Below are 7491 nucleotides of genomic sequence, written 5' to 3' on the forward strand. Positions count from 1 at the left end.
CATATCATATCTTAGTCTCTGTTGTTATTTATTGATACATCATATCATTATTTTCGAGCTATTTTCATGACATTGTGAGCCCACGAGAGAGATATTGGAGAGATTGTTGACTGAGGGAGGCCGAGGGCCTGACTGCAAGGATATTTTTGGGATCGGGCTACACGCCGCAGCAGGCCATGTTGGCTTTATATACATTATTATTATTTTGTGGATCGGGGTTTCCCGCCTGCAGCAAGCCTTATAGGATTTATATATCACGTGCGTTGTCCGTGCAGCACGTGAGTTGTCCGTGCGGATCCAGATATTTGTACTATAGCACGTGAGTTATCCGTGCAGCACGTGAATTGACAGTGCGGTTTATAGCGCTTGGGCTAAAGGAGCCCCTCCGGATTCTGTACACCCCCAGTGAGCGTGGTTGTTATTATTGAGGGATGGATCTTTCCTGGACATGGATCTTGTCCGAAGCATTATATACCTGGAGACGGATCTTCTCCACGGACTGGATTGGCCCTACTCGGTACTGAGTGACTGATGATCAATTGATGTGTATATTCCGGGATGGATCTTCCCTGGACGTGGATCTTGTCCGAAGCATTATATACCTGGAGATGGATCTTCTCCACGGACTGTATTGGCCCTACTCGGTACTGAGTGACTGATGATCAGTTGATGTGTATATTCCGAGATGGATCTTTCCTGGGCCGGATTGGCCATATATAGTACCGAGTGATTGGGCATGATGAGTGGAATGTGTGACAAAGTAAGATTGAGTACTCTGAGAGTGTGAGTACATGAGTTCATCTCTGAGATACATTGCATTGATATGCACACATGACATACATGCATAGAGATGTATTCTACTCATGTTGTACGGTATCACATCATTCTTGATTTCTCACACATGTTGACAGATGGGCATAGTGATGCATTTGTTTTACACTGGTTATCTGGAAAGAAAATGAAACATCTTATTTATTATTGAAAATATTTTGGGAAAATTATTGTTTTCAAACTCATTCACATTTTTGGCAACTCTAGTAAACGATTTGGATTTTCACTGATGTACTTGAAAGGAAGAACTATTTTTAGAAATCATAATTATGCTTAGCATTTTATCTTTGAGTTGCTTCTTGTATTACTTTCTTTACATTGTTATGGACCATTGTGGACTATTGGTTTTGGACCCAACCTTGGTACAAGTTCATCACTACTTTAACCTAAGGTTAGGTTTGTTACTTATTGAGTACATGGGGTTGGTTGTGCTCATACTACACTTCTGCACCTTGCGTGCAGATGTTGGCTACTAATGTTGTTGTGTTCGTTGGGAGCTGGATCTGAAGATGTACCTGCGTTCCGGTTGTAGCTGCCTCTTGTTCATGGTAGCCTTAGATTCATAAAACTATGTTTATGTACTTTTCAAACAGATGATGTATTACCTCATACCAGCTTTGTATACTCCATTCTTAGAAGCTCATGATTTGTACTGCCAGTTCTTGGGAATGTATAAGATTAAGGTTTTTCTTTACTTAAATTGCTTAAATAATTGTTATTGGAATTAGATATTTGATAATTGGTTTACCTAGCGGGTTGTGTTAGGTGTCATCATGACTAGTCGGATATTGTTTCGTCACAGAAGGTTCCAACAGGTTCGTATGATGAATTTGGACTTGGGCGTATGTCCTGATCGGGTTTTGGATAACCCGTGAGTGTTTCGGCGCCTATTGTGGAAGGTTGGCGTTTTGGAAGAATTTCATAAATTTAAGTTAAAGTGCATTTCAATGATATCGACGTCTGTTTGGGATTCCGAGTTTGGGAATAGCTCTGTATGATGATTTCGGTCTTAGGAGCGCGTCCGGAAGTGGATTTGGAGGTCTGTAGGTCATTTTGGGTTCATTTGGGCGAAAGTTGGAAATTTGGATAATTTTAAGAAGTTTGACTGGGAGTTGATATTTGATATCAGGGTCGGATTCCGATTTCGGAAGTTGGAGTAGGTCCGTAATGGTAATTATGACTTGTGTGCAAAATTTAAGGTCGATCGGACGTGATTTGATAGGTTTCGGCATCGATTGTAGAAGTTTAGAATTTCAGAGTTTATTAAGTTTGAATTGGAGGGTGATTCGTGAATTCGACGTTGTTTGATGTTATTGAGGCCTCGAGCAAGTTTGTGTTATATTTTTAGACTTGTGTGGGTGTTTGGTTTGGAGCCCCGGGGGCTCGGGTGAGTTTCGAAGTGGCTTCGGAGTGTTTTTGTTAAGAAGTTGGATTGTTGGTTCTGGTATGATCGCAAATGCAACCATCGCATTTGCGAGGCAGTGTTCGCATTGGCGAACCTGGGTTGCTGAGGGAATGGATCGCATTTGCGACAATATGGTCATTTTTGTGAAGCCTGAAGAGTTTGCATTTGCGAACTCTGTATCACATTTGCGATGAAGGCCAACTCTATCAGGGGTCGCATTTGCGATGCTTTCTTCGCATTTTCGAACCCCCTGTCGCAAATGTGACTAGAGCCAAGGGCTTTTATTCCGAGACTTAGCTCATTTCCCACTTGGACTTAGGCAATCTATGAGAGAATTTTGAGAGGGGGTTCCATCATCATCAAGAGGTAAGTGATTTCTCCTAGTTGTGAGTTAAATACAAGGTTTTGTCACGACCCAAATTAACCCTCTGTAAGGTGTCGTGACTGCACCTAGTCTTTACGACTATGTAAGCCTAATATTACGAAAAATGTAAAGAAAACATAACATTTTAAAAATAAACAGCATATTGTGATTAACCAAAAGTAGTACCACTCGGCATATACAAAATAATTTCCCAAGACCCGGAATATCACTAAGTCACAAGCTGCTATAATCTATGTAGCTCTATACAAATGTCTAAAGATAATAAAGAAAGTCTCTAGGCGAGGGAGTAGAAGGGAACTCCGAGGATCTGCAGACGTAAGCAGAAGTACCTTGAAGTCTCCTAGAATCAGCAACATGCACTAACCCCGAGGCTGATAGCTCGCACCTGGATCTGCACACGAAAACATGTGCAGGAAAGGGCATGAGTACACCACAATGGTACCCAGTAAGTGCCAAGCCTAACCTCGGTCGAATAGTGACGAGGTCAGTTCAAGGCCCTACCAGAGTAAATATAAAGAATTAAACAGTAAAAGATATAAGTAAAGTTTAGGGTAACACAGCTAAAGAAATTCTCAAAAATTTAACAGTTAAGGGAGCCCTCGACTCAGAACAAGGTAAACACAATAGGGAATCTCCCGGGATACCGTCCCGTAGTTCCGAATGAATATGCAGTACAGGGTATCTCCCAGAATACGTCTCTAGTCCCAAAGTAAATATGCAGTGCTGGGGGATCTACCGGAATACGTTCGTAGTCCCAAAGTAAATATGCAGTGCTGGGGGATCTCCTGGAATACGTCCATAGTCCCAAATTAAATATCCAAGATAAGGGGATCTCTCGGAATATGTCTGTAGTCCCAATTTAAATATGCAACGCAAGATGAAATAACAGGTATAGCATCGAGTTATACAATTTACACTGAACACAGATAAGGAAAGTAGGGACTTAACTAAGCATGGCGCACAGAATGTCAAATAGGCAGTTAAAATGCGTAAGCATGCTTATCTAATCTAAGCTGAACAATTAAACGTATTAGTGCAATTTAATAAGGTTAAACAGTTTATGATTTAGAAAGGAAAAATGGGATTTTTGCAATAATAGCCCGTGTACGTACTCGTCACCTCACGTACACGGCGCCCACACATCAATTAATATCAAACATCCTAAGGGGAAAGTCCCCAACACAAGGTTAGGCAAGCCACTTACCTCGACCGCTCAAATCAATTTGATATCACGTTCTTTCCACGAGTATCCGACTATAAATGGCCCGAATCTATTCAAATTAATTGCATAATGTAAATATAACTACAAGTAACTAATTTAACTAGTTAATTCGAAGCTAGAGCGTGAAATTAGGGAAAACGCCCAAAAGGTCTTCGCGAGCCCATGTCACGGAATCGGGTAAAAATTACAAATTATGAACACCCATTCACTCACGAGTTCACTTGAATAAAAATCATCTAAATCCGATGTCAAATTCCCATTCAAATCTCAGATTTTCAATTGGGGAACCTTTTCCCCTATTTCCAAACTTCTACCCTCAATTTCCTTAATTAGACGAGGAAAACAATAATAGATTAACGTATTACGATCAAAATAGAGTTAGAATTAGTTACCCAATAGTTCTCCTTCAAAATCCCTCAAGAAATCGTCTCCTACCGAGCTCTAAATCAAATTTTGTGTTATGAAATTTCAAACCCTCGAAATCCCCTTTTCTGCCCAGCTATTTCCGCACCTGCGGTCACGCACCTACGGACAAACCCATTGCAGGTGCGAAGTCCACTTACTTGGGGTGGGTCCGCACCTGCGACATCTGGGCCGCATCTGCGGACAACCAACCGCACCTGCGAGCCCAGCTTGACAAGCCCATTTTCGCATCTGTGAGCTTCCCATGCACACCTACGAGTCCGCACCTTCGGTCCAAACGGCACATCTGCGCATTTCAGTAAAGCAGCGCAGGTATACGCTTCGCACAGGTGGGCTCGCAAGTGTGGTCAGACTTGCGCACCTGCGCTCCATCACCAGCCCCACCAGTTCCGCATCTGCGCACTCCCTCTGCACCTGCGAGTCTCGCACCTGCGGCCTCCCTTCCGCAGGTGCGAAACACAAGAACCAGCAAAGGCACCAGATTTTCCTTAGTCTAATTTCATTTTGTTAAGCATCCGAAAAACACCTGAGGCCCCTAGGACCTCAACCAAACCTACCAACCAATCTTATAACACCATATGAACTTAGTCGAGCCTTCAAACCACATCGAACAACACCAAAATCATGAATTAAGCACAGATTCAAGCCTAAGAATTTAGAATTTTCCAAATTCTACAAACGACGCCGAACCACATCAAATCTAGTTCGAATGGCCTCAAATCTTACATACAGGTCACAAATGACATTACGAACCTACAACCACTTTCAGAATTCCATTTCGAGCTCGATATCAAAATTACCACTATTGGCCGAAATCGCCGAAAACTAACTTTCGTCAATTCAAGCCTAAATCTACTTCAGACCTACAAAACACATTCTGGATGCGCTCCTAAGCTCAAAATCGCTCAAAGGAGCTAACGGAGTCAACAAAATTCCATTCCGGATCCGTCTTCACACAGTTCCGGCTACGGTCCAATTTCTAAGGCTTTCTCACAACTAGGGACTAAGTGTCCCAAAACTCCCCGAATTCCATAACCAATCACTCCGGCAAATCCCAAAAGCAGAAAAAAAAAATATGGGGAAAGCAGATATTAGGGGATCAGGGCTCTAATTCTCAAAATGACCGGTCGGGTCGTTACATCCTCCCCCTCTTAAAACAATCGTTCGTCCTCGAACAAGTATAAAGACATACCTGAAACTGTGAAAAGATGAGGGTACTGGCTGCTCATATCCTGCTAGGTCTCCCACGTCGCCTCCTCTATCGGCTGACCCCTCCACTGGACCTTTACTGAAGTAATATTCTTTGACCTGAGCTTTCTGACCTGCCTATCCAAAATGGCCACTGGCTCCTCAACATAAGATAGATCCTTGTCCAACTGGACTGAGCTGGAATCCAATACATGAGTCAGATCACCGTGATACTTACACAGCATAGACACGTGGAATACCAGGTGAACTCCTGCTAGGCTGGGAGGCAAGGCAAGCTCATAAGCAACCTCCCCAACTTGCCACAATATCTCAAAAGGACCAATGAACCTCGGGCTCAGCATGCCCTTCTTCCCAAATCTCATGACGCCCTTCATAGGCGATACCCGAAGCAAGACCCGCTCACCAACCATAAATGTCAAATCACGAACCTTCCGGTCCACATAACTCTTTTTCCTGGACTAGGTTGTGCGAAGTCTCTCCTGAATCACCTTCACCTTATCCAGGGCATCCTGGACCAAATCTGTACCCAACAATCGGGTCTCGCCCGGCTCAAACCATCCCACTGGGGACCGGCACCGCCTACCATACAAAACCTTATACGGTTCCATCTGAATGCTGGACTAGTAACTGTTGTTGTAAGAAAACTCTGCAAGTGGCAAGTATTGGTCCCATGACCCTCCGAACTCCATAACACAGGCACGGAGCATATCCTCAAGAATCTAAATCGTGCGCTCGGGCTGCCGTCCTTCTGAGGGTGAAAGGTTATGCTCAACTCCACCCTAGTACCCAACTCCTGTTGTACGGTTCTCCAAAACCGTGATGTGAACGGTGCACCTCTGTCTGAAATGATGGATACTGGAATACCATGAAGACGGACAAGCTCTCTGATATAAATCTCATCCAACCTCTCAGAAGAATAAGTGGTCAACACTGGAATAAAATGAGCTGACTTGATCAGCCGATCCACGATCACCCAAATAGCATTGAACTTTCTCAAAGTCCATGGAAGTCCAACTACAAAGTCCATGTTGATCTGCTCCCACTTCCACTCTAGGATCTCTAACCTCTTAAGTAATCCACCCGGCCTCTGGTGCTCATATTTATTTGACCTGCTGACAGTTGAGACACTTGGCCACAAACCCAACTATATCTTTCTTCATCCTCCTGCACCAGTAGTGCTATCTCAAATCCTAGTTCATCTTCGCGACACCAGGATGAATGGAGTACCGCGAGCTGTGGGCCTCCTCGAGAATCAACTCGTGAAGCCCATCTACATTGGGCATACAGATCCGGCCCTGCATCCTCATCACGCCGTCATCACCTATAGTCACATCCCTGGCATCATCTCGCCTAACCCTGTCTTGAAGAACCAGAAGGTGGGGATCATCATACTGATGCTCTCTAATGCGGTCATAAAGAGAAGACCGAGCAACCATATAAGCTAATACCCGGCTAGGCTCTGAAATATCCAATCTCACGAACTGACTGGCTAAGGCTTGATCATCCAAGGCTAAGGGCCTCTCAGCTGCCGAAAGATATGCCAAACTCTCTGCCAGGCGACTCAAGGAGTCGGCCACTACATTGGCCTTCCCCGGGTGGTACAATATAGTGAAAGCATAGTCCTTAAGTAGCTCCAACCACCTCCGCTGACGCAAATTAAGGTCCTTCTGCCTGAACAAGTGCTACAAACTCCGGTGATCAATGAAAATCTCACAGGGAACACCATACAAATAATGACGCCAGATCTTCAGGGTGTGAACAATAGCTGCTAACTCGAGATCATGAATCGGATAATTCTTCTAATCCACGTTCAACTGTCTGGACGCGCAGGCAATCACCCTACCGTCCTGCATCAATACCGCTCCAAGGCCAATCCTCGAGGCATCACAATAGACAGTGTAAGACCCCGAACCAGTAGGCAATACTAATACTGGGGTTGTAGTCAAAGCTGTCTTGAGCTTCTGAAATCTCTTATCATACTCCTCGGTCCACCTGAACGGAGCACCCTTCTGGGTC

Source organism: Nicotiana tomentosiformis, chromosome 3 (assembly GCF_000390325.3).
Source record: "Nicotiana tomentosiformis chromosome 3, ASM39032v3, whole genome shotgun sequence".
Lineage (NCBI taxonomy): Eukaryota > Viridiplantae > Streptophyta > Magnoliopsida > Solanales > Solanaceae > Nicotiana > Nicotiana tomentosiformis.